Here is a 13,266-nt window from a genome sequence, read left to right on the forward strand (position 1 = left end):
TTTAAACTATGACTAAATTCCTTAAAGAGACATATAGTTGGGAGGTCAGTCACCATCTCCTTACCTTACTCTGAGTAGCTGGCAATGCCTTTTTTGATGTGAAAGAGGGAACTGAAATAAAACACTAAAACCAGGAACAGCAGGCATATATCAAGTGACAGGTACTGCAAGCAGAAAGCCTAACTCAATATAAAAAGTTAGGATTGGCACTGCCATCCAGACTCCAAGAATCTTCTGTTATAAATACTGATCATATGCCACAAACTCTGTAAAACACTTGCCTTCACAAAATGAAGAGGTGGGTCAGTGTGCTGGTTTAAATCTGTTATGTGCCCCAGAAAGGCCTATGTACATTTAGTCCAAGTTTGTGGGGGCAAGCCCATTTTCGGGTAGGACTTTTTGATTAGGTTGTTTCCATGGAGATATGACCCCACCCATTTAATGTGGGTCTTAATCAGCTTGCTGGAGTCCTTTCAGACAGACCAGACAGTTGAGAGAGTTTAGAAAAGCTAAGAAAGAAAAAACATCCCAGGGAGAAGCAAGAAGGACCCATAGGAGCTGAGAGAGCCGTTTGAAACCAGAATTAGGGAGAGGACAGCAGTTGTCACCATATGCCTTCCATTACGACAGAGGAACTCCAGATGCCAACTGCCTTTCCTCCGGGAAGTTATCCTCTTTTTGGTGCCTTAACTTGGACATTTTTATGGCCTTAGAATTGTAACTTGTAACTTAATAAATCCCCTTTGTAAATGCCAATCTAGTTCTGGTATATTGCATTCCATCAGCTTTAGCAAGTCAAAACATTCAGATATTGATTATCGTTTTATACACATATCAACAGGGCTAAGAGCTTGAGCTTTATGTTTCATTCAGATGCCTGCTTCAAACTTATTACAGGTATGGAAGTAACTAATGAATATAAGAGGCAGAACTGGAATTAGAACTTAAGAGTACCATACCCCTAACAAGGAACCTAAAAAAAATTTTCCCCCCTCTTAAAATTAACAGTTACCAAGTAAAAGCTAGGGAAGAAAAGGGCAACCTTTCCATGAAAACACTTCAGCCCATTTCATAAAATGGCAAGCATTATTTCACCTAACTCAGGCAACTTTTTCCAAATTTGTCTTCTTGACAAAACCCTTGCTAGGAGTCAACGTATCTAGCTTTATTCCTATTATGCCACTATAACACAGTCATTATTTTTTTCAGGGTCTCACGCCTACCTCTAGCAAATTCCAAAGAGCAAAGAATAATATTATTCAGAGCAGAACTTTGTTAAGCCCTTTCACTGCCTTGAACAAAAGGCACTGGTAAAAGACAAAGTATGATTATGACCCCAGTCCTTGTACCCAGGCACACTGGCATCTAATCTTTCAACAGCCCTTTCATTCCCACAACAATTATCCCAGAAGCAGCTTCATCCTTATCTTTACCCCTTACTCTCCTCCTCTACAGAATTCTAAGTTAAAAAAAAGGTCTTCTGCCAAGACACAGCTGGCCCAAAACTGCTCATAATAGGCCAGAACGGAGGGGGTAGAAATACTGCAAGAAAGGGCTGAAGCTGAATTTGAGCTTCAGCTGAATTTGAGGGAAGGCTCTAGAGAACACATTTACTTTCCCAGACTTCATGTCCATATACTCGCATGTGCGCTTGCACACATGCACACACACAACCAATCCACATTAAACAATAAGCTTAATTTCTCTAGAAAAAACCAGATATTTAGTATTTTTTTTCTATACACAGTTGGATCATTTTACATACTCTTTGGGGTACATATATTCCCACTTTGAGGCACCACTTCTCTAGAAAGCCAAGAAATGATGGCAATATTAAATATAACTACTTTGAGGATGAGCTGTTGTTCTAATAAGACAATATAGATTTCAATCAAAATGAAGAAACTTAAAATCATCTTACCTCTAAGGCAAAAATTAGAGGAAGTGCCCAAATTAAAGCAGAGTGGGATGCTATTATTGTGCCTTAGGTCTCAAGCATAGCAGCCAGTCTACGATCTGTTTCACCACCAAAAAAATACAATCTTAGCTTCCAGTCAGAGGCCAGGGACCACGTTTGACCCAAATCCAAAATACCTTCTTCACTCTTCAATGCAATGCATCCCCAATCATATCCACTGTTTGTACCTTGGTCAATGTTCATGTAAAATAAAATCCACTCCAGAGCCAACTACACTGAACTTGAAAGAGCTGATGAGCTCACTTCCCCAGGTAGCTGGGGGAGTTTATTAGATTAGCTCTACTACTCCATGTACTCTAAAAATAACCATAACCCTTGCCAAACTGAAGGTTAAAGAGTAAACTTCTGGGGGATGGGGAAAAAAGACCCAAATATCATCTTAATGTCAACCTGAGAAATTCCAGGGGCCTAGATTTTTCTTAATAAAAATTATTATTAATAAGTCCTTAAATTTTTAACCAACTATATGACGAAACATTAACTAAAAACCAAGAAGAGTTAATACATTGGGTAAAAGCACTCTGTGAAAAAAGTACCAAACATCTCTTCTTTAAAACCATTGGGGTTGCTTTATTTTCCTGATATTGACAAACCTTGTACAAAGATTGATCTTGTACAAAGATCTGTACAAGAAGCCAAGAATACTATAACTGGACAGCCATATGAAAAAAACCAACAGAACCCCAACCTGTATCTTGCACAAAAAAATACATAAAACCTAACTCAAGAAAAAATTAATAAATCAGGCCTATCAAAATTAAAAATGTCTACTCTTTGAAAGATACTGTTGAAAATTAAAAGGAAGCCACAGACTGAAGAAAATATTTGCAAAACACATACGTGATATTCCCGATAGAATGGCTACTATTAAAAAAAGAAAGAAAGAAAATTACAAGTGGTGGAAAGGATGTGAAGAAATAGGAACACTTATTCATCGTTGGTGGGAATATAAAATAATAGTCATTGTGGAAGACAGTCTGCAGTTCCACAGAAAGTTAAAAACCATTCTAGGTATATACCCAAAAGAACTGAAAGCAGGGACTTGAACAGGTATTTTCACACTGATGTTCAAAGTGGTATTATTCACAAATACCAAAAGATGGCAGCAACCCAAGTGACCATCAATTGATGAATGAAGAAAGAAAATGTGGTATATGCAAACAATGGAGTATTATTCAGCTATAAAAAAGGGACAAAGTTCTGATGCAAGCAACAAATGGATGAACCCTGACCTTGAAGACACCACATTGAAATAAGCAAGACACAAAAGGACAAATAATATATGATGTTACTAATATGAAATAATCAGGAAAAGAAAACTTATACAGTTAGAAATAGAATATAAGTTATCAGGTGCTGGGGTAAAGATAGCAAATTGGGAGCTAATGCTTAAATTGTACAGAGTTTCTATTTGAATTGATGGAAGAATTTTGGTAATAGATGGTGGTGATGGTAGTACAACACTGTGAACATAACTGTGGTTAAAAGGGGAAACTTTAAGTTGCATATACATTACTAAAATAAAAATTAAAAACATAAAAAAAAACATAGTGCAATATAACAGTGAACCCTAAAGTAAACCAGATTATAGTTAATGGTACAATTCTAAAAGTGCTTTCAGCAATTTGAACAAATGTACCACATTAATGAACTCTGTATTTTCTGCATGATTTTTCTGTAAACTACAACGTCTCTAATTACAACAAAACAAAAACACATATGATAAAAGGACGGTAATCAGAATAAGAAAAAAAAACCTCTCATAACTCAATAATAGGAGAAAAAAATCTCTAAATTTTAACAGACATTTTGCCAAAGATGTATGGGTGGCAAATAAGTATTTGAAAAGATGCTCAACCTTATTAGCCATTAAGGAAATGCATACTAAAACCACAGTGAGAAATCATCACACACCATTAGCATGGTTAAAAGAAAAAAGAAAAATAATGAAAACTTATTTTATTGAGTGCTAACAAGGATGTTGAGCAATGAGGACTCTCATAAGGATTGTAAAATGGTACAGTCACTTTGGATTACAGTTTCAGTTTCTTATAAAGTTAAGCATACACTTATCATACAAACCAGCAATCCCACTCTTAGGTATTTGCCCAAGAGAAATGAAAATATACATCCATAAAAATACCTGTAAGTGAGCCCTCCCCCTCTTTATATGGGACATGAATCCCAGGGGTGTGGACCTTCCTGGCAATGTGGGACAGAAATCCTAGAATGAGCTGGGTCTCAGCACCAAGGGATTGAGAAAACCTTCTCAACCAAAAGGGGAAAGAAAGAAATGAGACAAAATGAAGTGTCAATGGCTGAGAGATTCCAAACAGAATGCAGAGGTTATCCTGGAGGTTATTCTACGCATTAAATAGATACCACCTTTTTAGTTAAGGTGTAACAGAGAGGCTGGAGGGAACTGCCTGAAAATGTAGAGCCGTGTTCCAGTAGTCATGTTTCTTGAAGATGACTGTATAATGATACAGCTTTTGCAATGTGACTGTGTGACTGTGAAAACCTCATGTCTGATGCGTCTTTTATCTACCTTATGGACAGATGAGTAAAACATATGGATTAAAAATAAATAATAGGGGGAACAAATGTTAAGACAAAACAAAAAAAACCTGTAAAGAATGCTGTAGTGACTTCATTCAGATTTATCATAAAAACAAAAAAAAATGTGAAATATGTTCACATTTGAGCTGTGAACAATCAAATGTCCCTCAGCTAGGTCATGGATAAACAAATTGTGGTATATCCATACAATGCAATAATACTCAGCAATGAAAAGAAATCAACTATTGATACATGCAACCACACGAATATCTCAAATATTTTATGCTATGTGAAAGAGCTAGACTCATATGGTTACATAATATATAATTACATTTGTAGGATATTCCTGAAAAGATAAAACTATAGGGAAAGAGAACTGATCAGTGGTTTGTAAGAGCTGGGGGTAGGGTAGCTTGGATTAACCTACAAAGAGGCATGACATAAATTTTTGGAAAATGGAATGTTTTAAGCCTTGATTGTTACATGACTATACGTTTCTCAGAATTCTCAGAATAAAGAGAATTTATTCTCTTTAAATAAAGGCCACCTAAATAAAGGATATACTTTAATGTATATAAATTATACTTCAATAAAGCAGAGTTTAAAAAAGGTGGGGATGGGAGGAGAGTGGGAGGGAAAAAAAAGAAATTATGTGAAGTGTTAAATGATAGATAAACAACAACAATTAAAAATACTTAATTCTCAAGGGTGGCTAAGTGTGCTTGGTCAGTATACCACAGCAAATAAAAGCAAAATGTCAGGTCTTTCTCTCCTGAAAACAAAAGTGCTGAAAGGATTTTTGCTGTAGCCAAAGCTGCCTGTATGATTTATCAGCAGTGACATGTTACTGAATCCTAAATACATAAAAAGTTGCCAAGCCTATTGTCATGATTATAAGAATATCAGGAGCTTAAAAAGAAGTTCAACGTTCTACCAGTTATACTATTAACTGGCACTGTTTTCTCCTTTATTTTTAAAATTTGTTCCAAATCAGTTTAACTTTTTTGGAGTTAAGCATCTGTGAAAACTGGTCTGATAACTCTACTTTACCTTAGACCTAATGGAAACACCAACGTCTAAATAATATTATTGTTCTTTGACCCTTTTATTCAGACCCTGAACTCACTTCAGTCTGTTCCCCTGACTTGCATAATCCCAGCTTTCTTGTCAGAGCAGTCCAGCAGTCTTGCTTAGCAGGCCTCATTCTGCTACTCAAGTGCTCAGCTCTCCTATATCAATGCCCATAAATGAGACAAGGTCTTAGAATATCCTCTGAATCTGAAAGGTGAATGGAGAAAATACTTCAATTATTAGTAAGACAGTTAACTGAGAGCCATCAGTCTCTGATTCTACTTGGGAGGACAGATGTCCCATAACACATAACTGAACAGCCGTGTAGAGCTGATCGCCATCCAAAGTACAAATTTGCTTTTTAGTTCTAGGTCCCACAGTTCATCTGGAATCAACTGGTCCTACTTTTTACACTTCCAATTTCTGTTTTCCTGCTGAAATGGCTCATTTTAAATTCATTCTCTTTACCTCACCATTTTTCTTTTTCACTATAAACACTTCCCCAAGCCAACTTTCCTGATTCATGCCAAGCCAACTTTCCTGATTCATGCTGTCAACCACACTCATGTGTTTAATGAGAAAGAAAACCTCTGGAACCTAGTTCAAAGGATGACTCTGAAGAAACTGAAAATCATACTATATAAAATATGGTTATGGTAGGCAGGCCCTTAATTCTAGGCCATTCTCTATTAAGTACTTATAGAGGATGAATATACTGCACTGTCTCCTCTGGTAGGAGTAGAGAGAAAACCTGGATCAGGAAAATTAATTTCTATTCCTACTATCCAAAAGATTTCACGGCACAGGACAATTCAATTGCACAGTGGCTCTATACCTCCCATTTTAATCCAAATTATAGGCCTCTGGCACCACCCAGTGGCCCATGAGTACACAGACACAGTAGTACATGCCAGTACAAGGTAAATGGGATCTATAAATAAAAATGAAGCAGTCATGATCCCTTTTGTAGCCAATAATCAAGGAAAATGAGTGAATAATTAACTATAATGCTAGAGATACAAGCATCAGTAAAGATAAATAGAAGGTTCATAGTTCAACGGAGAAAAGACTATATTTAGTTTCAGGGAGAAGGAAGGATAGGATTCAGTAGGTAGCAGGATGAGAATAGAAATGACAAGGAAGCTGAAAAATATGACATGTTCAAGAAAATATATGAGTAATCTGGTTTAGTTAGATGGTAGATAAGTAGTGAAGAAGTAGAGGGTTGGCAGATGTGCACGTGACAGAGAATGTGTGTGTGTGACCATGTACATGGTTAAGGGCTTTGAAACGCAAAATAAAGTAAGAGCCACAAAGTTTGTAAACAACAAAAAAAGAAAACAGGAAGTTATTTTGTCAAGAATAATAAGATAAACAGGAAAGGAAGGAAAACTAAGTTTAAAAGCCACTGTAGTTGCCCAGATAAGTAATGAGTGCTTGTCTTAAGTTGATACCAGAAGAAATTCAAAGAAAAGGATTAGTGTGAGAGACACTAAAACTGAGAGTATCTGGTTCAGTGAAGAGCAATGGAAGTTAATAAGTCTGAATCAGGATGCCTAAAAGAAGTCGAGAAGCTGGCTTGTGGGGGAAGAAACTGAATTTGATTTTGAATATGTGTAAAGATCAATTTGACAGGTTTGGGAAGGTAGTAGGAATCTAATGTAGATCTGAAACTTGAGAAATAAATTAGGATCAGAGATACAAACTTGTGAATTACCTATGCAAAGAAGCTTCAAAATCAAATACCTTGAAAATTACACCGCAACTTAAAATAAACAAAAAAGTTAAGTACCTAAGAAAGCCCTAAGAGAAAAGAAGTCCAAAGAAATGTGAGGAATACTTACCTTTAAGGAAGTGAAAGAAGGAAGGTAGGAGAGAGAGGGAGAACAGAGATGAACTGAATGGGAGAGTTAAATGTCTTGGAAGTCAAGAGAAAAAGTTCCAAATACTACAGAGAGGTACAGAAAGAGGTACAGTGAGAAAAGCCTTTAAAAGTCAGAACAGCTTTTAAGATGGAAATACCTGAGGGACTGAGTGGTGATGCTGATTTTCTCCACATCCAAGGGTCATACAACATTAGAATTCAGCTATCTCTTTCAGTGTTTTTTTTTGGGGGGGGTGTTGTATGGTCTGGGAATTGAAACTGCATGGAAGGCAACCATTCTACCACTGAACCACCAATGCACCCCCTAATTTAGCTCGTAACTCCATAAAAATATTTCCTTAAAAACTCATTAGCCTACAAATTGATCATAATCTGTGACCCACATCTAAACAAATTAAAGTTTTAAAAATTCATATTATCTTGTCATTTATATAGACCTTTTATATTTTATATACACTTATATAACAAATATTTAATTCTGCCTTTCAGCTCATTTGCTTCATTGTTTGGTCCTGTTTTAAAGACATACAGTATAACAGAGAGAAAGGGCTCTGGCATCAGAAAGACCTGAGTTTGAATTCTACTGCTATCACCCACTTTCAATTTCAGTTCCTTTTTTAAAAATAGGATCTCACTACCATGCAAGAAGGTTTTAGATGATTAAAAACAACCAATGCAAAGAGATTATCTGTATATCGTAGGCATTTAAATAATTTATTATTTTTCTAGCTGGTTCCAGACTGTATTTTCTAGAGAAGTCTGGACTTCTTTGCCACTGAGCAAGGACCTTTCAAACACTGTACACAGTATGGGACACAGTTTTTAAGTCTGCGGAATCTGCTTAACTACTCTGACTGGCCTTTTAAAGACTTCCAAGAGCTCCCTGTTAAATAACTTCTTTAGAGGATATTCATATGCTATGAACTGGGGTAAAAAAGTTTACCCAGAAGCTCACACTTTAACTTCCTCTCCCAAGAGAAGGTTCAGAGGATACCCAGGAAGGAGGACTGCAAATCAGTTATCACAGATAATAAGGAAGATAAGGAAGTTCTCCATTAGCCAAATTCTGAACAAGGAATATCATTCTTTCCTTGAATTAGTGCCTTATCTCTCTCATCAAATGCCCCGTATTATACTTTACTGACCTCAATTCTAATTATTAATTAAGAATTCATTAATTCATTAATTCTAATGACAGAATTTCACAGTATGTTAGGAATGCACTCTAACCCATGAGTGCTGACTTTCCGAAACAGAACTAAGAAACTTTTTATAATAATATTCAAATTATGTATCATAACGATTCTAAAATCATTTTCTACTGTGCTTCAACCATGAAATTAACCTTTACACATCAAGAATCTAGTACCCATTTCCAGCTTTTGCCATTCACATTTCAAATTTTTCTTAAAATAGTCGGAAGGGACTCTAGACAAATGGACTGATGTTCCGAATGTACAACATAAACCAAAATGATAAAAACGTACAACATAAGATAAAACAATAAAGAGAAGCTCCCACCTGCATTAGGTTAGGAGTTGTAATGCTGGGTACTAAGTAAGATTAATAAAATATACCTGATAACGTGGCAATGATTAAAGCATACCAGAGGACCACTAACTCTTGACTACCATGAGGGTAAATCCCGTAATAGCTTTCAGATGGCTAGGAAGAAGAAGAACAACAAAAAACAACACATATGACAAAGCATAGATGCTTCACAATACAACTTGGCCACACCTCCTTAAACCTCAGAGGGTAAGAGCAAATATCTAATCTCTCATATAGAATGACCAAAATTTTTACAGTGACTCAGTCTATTAAACATACCACATTTCATAAATAAGATGCCATCTTGGTCATATTAATCACTCTCCAAACCTCCACGTAAAAACTTAAGGGCTGGTTCAGTTCATTAATTTATCCAGAGCATAGCACATTCCCAAGGTAAAGTAAATATTTAAGAAATTGGTCTTCTGACCCAGAAACTATGTCCCGTAGAAGCAGAGATATAAAGGGCAGGCCACAGTGGCTCAGCAGGAAGAGTTCTTGCCTGCCATGCCAGAGACCCAGGTTTGGTTCCCGGTGCCTGCCCAAGTAAATAAAAATAAATAAATAAATAAAAATTAAAAAAAAAAAAAAAAAAAAGACTGCTATAGAGAAGTGACCAATTCATAAAAGTCATCACATACTAATAATTCTTTAAGAGTTTCCAAGGAAATCCTTATCACTCCAAAAGAATGACTGAATCAGTAAACAAGAGCAGGTAGCCCCCTTTTTTGAGCAATTTTAACAGTGATGAAGTTTATTAGGTATATTCACGAAAATAAAAGATAATTACTGTAATGCTAATTGAGTACTCACTGGCATATGGCTCTGAACTGAAGACAGGAATAGTCACTAGACCCCATGCCTGTTACTAAGACAAATATGGTTCAATTCATTCAGTTGTGTGGGTTCCAAAAGGGTGAAAGTAAAAAGCAGATTATCCTGGCTTGCATGTAATCTGCTAAAAAAAGTTAATTCCTTCTCAGAGATTTAAAAATTAATTCTAACACCAATGTTATACAATAAAAAAGCTGTTTGGACACCTCTGTTTCTCTTTTATAATCTGGGCAATTCTTAGAAATGTTTAGAATAACTTTTCTACAGTAGAAATAATCTAGTAATAGATTTATCTAGTGAAAGCAGGCTTTAATTACTTCATGACTTTAAAAGCCTCACTCACCTGACTGAATACCACTCCTAAAGGAAGAAATCTCTGAGGAACCCTGTCTCCTACCGCAGGGTGCCCATCTATGGAATGTCTTCTACTAGAGTCTGTTTGCTTTTTGAACTGTCAGTATTGTTTTAAACTGGCAACAAAAAGGTTGCTTTCTTTTAGCTCTCCCTGCAGACAAATTTCTGCAACACTAGTCAATGCTAAAGATCTTGGCACTGGGAATGATTCTTTTATGTTTATCTTTTATGTTTAATAGACTGCTGTATGCAATACCCTGCATGGGTGTTAGTGAAAACTAAGAGGTCACAGCATATCTAGTTCCTCACGCCAGCCATGCTAGGAAATACTTCCTAATAAGATGTCACAATTCTTATGTAATACCTAAAAACCCCTGAAATAAAAAAAATATCTTCAGAAAGATAAGAATTTTACAGTTGTGGTCCACAGACTAAGAATATTGATTCACTGTTTATAATGATGTCACCTGGAACATAAAATGTTAAAACTTCCCTGAAGTTTGGGGTGGGGGACGAGGTTCTTATTCAGTGCATTAAAAAAAAAGTTCAAACTTATGTTTCTTTCAATATATTTCAATTTCTCCTCCCACTCTTCTCCCCTCCTGAACATAGATTTTCAGATCTCGGGCTTAAAACCACAAATAATACAAATGTACTCAAAACCCACCTTGTGCACCCCTGCCCTCCAAGTATCTTCACCTTTCAATTGAGAATTTAGACCCTGGCTGGTGGTAATGAAAGCTGATCAAACTTAAAATGATCACTAAGCTTGAACGAATAAAGCTTTCATCACACTGCTGTCAATACTTTAATTTTCATGTGCCCTTGCCTCTCCTAAAAAAATGCATGAAGAAAAGCCAACAAAAGAAGGTCAAAAACTTTTCAACTGTGTTGTCATATTATTATGATGGTCCAGCTGTGGAGAGGAAACAAAGAACTCTGCAATCATAACTTCCTAGCCCCTCTTAACTTCAGAAAGAAAAGAGACCTCTTCATGATCTAGCTCTTCAGTAGTCTGTTGATGAGGATTACCACAGAACTCAAAAGCTTGGAAAAAATGCATTTCCTCCACGGCAAAAAAAAAAATAATAATATATATATATATATAGAAGGGATGCCTGGAGTAGAGGTGGTGAACATTATTGAAGGAAATGAAAGAATTACAATACTGTTAATTTTGATCAGGGCTGCTAACGAAGAGACCAAAACAATGAACAAAAGATAATTACTGATGTTTAGTTTAAGGATACATTTAGAGATATACATACACTGACTCTCATATTCCCTTTGTTTGTCCTCTGGTCAGGAGCCCCTATCACACTGACTGGAATCATGTTGAGAAGACAACCCTAGGTAGGCACTTACAAAACAAACATCTAAACTGGCCAATTAAAAATGAATTATCAAGATTAACGAGGAAATTGTGTTCTAAAGCAAAGTGCAAAGAAATATAAACTGATATATAACTTATTTGAAGCTATATTAATGATGTGTAAAGAAAATGCTTTTTGAGGGCCTACCGTGTGCTAGGCATAACGTATGAGCTTTCTATAGGTCCTCTCATACAATACTCACAATGACCCTGGTGTTTTCCCATTTTACACATGTGGAAATTGACAGAAAAGTTAAGTAACTTGCTCAAGGTGACATGGCTAATAAATCTCAGCAAAACTATTTAAACCTAGGTGTGTCTGGCTCTAACAACTATGTTTTTTCCTTTATACTTTTTATGTCTTACTATACACACATACCATAAGACATGATAATATTATTATTCCAATACATAATAAGCATTTTCTAATAGGGACACCTAGCGTAACAAAGTTTACCAGTGTCATGCTCAACTTTTCCTACTACAAATCATTAAGACATTTGAATTAACCATGGCTACTTTCCAGAGTCATTCAGCTATTCTCCACATCCCATGAACTTCAATCCTTTCTCTGCTACCAAAAACCTAAGAATCTCATAAAAATTACGTTTGCAAAAAACTCTAAAAGGACATGCAAGTATGATCTGAATCCCTCTTTGGGACTAAGTACACAGGATGATTTCTCCTTTGCTGACCAACAATTCTTCACAAAAGCTATAAAAGAGCAGCTGCTATTTTATTTTTTACCAAAGATTTACCACCACCATATCCTGAGAAGTTGGAATTCTGAGGTGGATTGGACTCAAGACATCAACTAAAGGCATCACTCATTACTCCCAGCTTTTAGTCAAAAGCAGCAAAATATCCTCTAAATGGCAAAATTCTGAGAAAGGAAAAGACTTAATTTGACAAAAGAACTGAAAAGAACTCAAGTAAATTCCCAGTTGTTAACCACATAAGAAATACGATCCACACAAAGGCAAAGCACAAGGCAAATGAATAAAGAAGTAAGAGAGGCATAGGGAGGAGGCAGACATTCACTTTTAAGATGTCTGAAGATATACAGCAGTAGTTTAAGACAGAATATCAAGACGCCCAGCCAATTAAATTTGGAGAAGTAATTTAACCAGAGCTGGAACACAGCCAAGAACAATACCCTAACTCTTTAGAAAAGTGGTAGGAATTTAATGACTACAGTGGTCAACACTTGAGCATCAGGACACGGTCTGTCTTGAACTCAGGAATATAAATGCTATTAACACCTACTCACCTTTCCTCCTTTATCTCTGAAGTAAGGCCAGGCTGAGCTCCTGAGAAAACAGGTCTGTAGATACACTGAAGGACTGAGAAAAGTTAAAGTTTAAGTGGCAAAGATGTCTCTTCTATGAAACTTAATAAAAAAAAATGCATACATTTTAGTATTTTTTCGATCTCCTCAGAGCTGTTTAAAATCAGAATAACTTATCTAATTCTGACTACTGAACAAAATAACCCACACAGCTACAGAAATAAAACGGAATAATACGAGATTAAAGGCCAGGAAAGTAGTTCTCCAGTTGAACCAAATTATAAAAGTCATTTAAAAGGAAAACTGAATCTATTTAATGTCAAACCATAACCAACAACGTCTCAACATGAAGCCATAAAGCAAGGGGGAAGTCC

At 36.0% G+C, this 13,266-nt stretch overlaps 2 protein-coding genes across 3 annotated transcripts in view; both read right to left on the reverse strand.

Moving 5' to 3' along the window:
• The window catches only part of DCAF8 (DDB1 and CUL4 associated factor 8), a 37,806-nt gene extending 24,893 nt beyond the window's left edge, over positions 1 to 12,913 (reverse strand). Inside the window, exon 1 of the mRNA XM_077156622.1 lies at positions 12,875 to 12,913. The gene's annotated coding sequence lies outside the window, so the exon portion shown is untranslated. The remainder of the gene's footprint in view (positions 1 to 12,874) is intronic.
• The window catches only part of PEX19 (peroxisomal biogenesis factor 19), a 30,959-nt gene that overhangs the window by 220 nt on the left and 17,473 nt on the right, over positions 1 to 13,266 (reverse strand). The window contains exon 9 of one of the 2 annotated variants that reach the window (XR_013174022.1): positions 12,875 to 12,947. The exons of the other annotated variant lie outside the window; for it this stretch is intronic. The gene's annotated coding sequence lies outside the window, so the exon portion shown is untranslated. Of the gene's footprint in view, positions 1 to 12,874; positions 12,948 to 13,266 lie in introns of those variants that run through there. 2 annotated transcript variants of the gene reach the window in all.

This window comes from Tamandua tetradactyla, chromosome 4 (assembly GCF_023851605.1).
Source record: "Tamandua tetradactyla isolate mTamTet1 chromosome 4, mTamTet1.pri, whole genome shotgun sequence".
In the NCBI taxonomy this organism is placed as follows: Eukaryota; Metazoa; Chordata; class Mammalia; order Pilosa; family Myrmecophagidae; genus Tamandua; species Tamandua tetradactyla.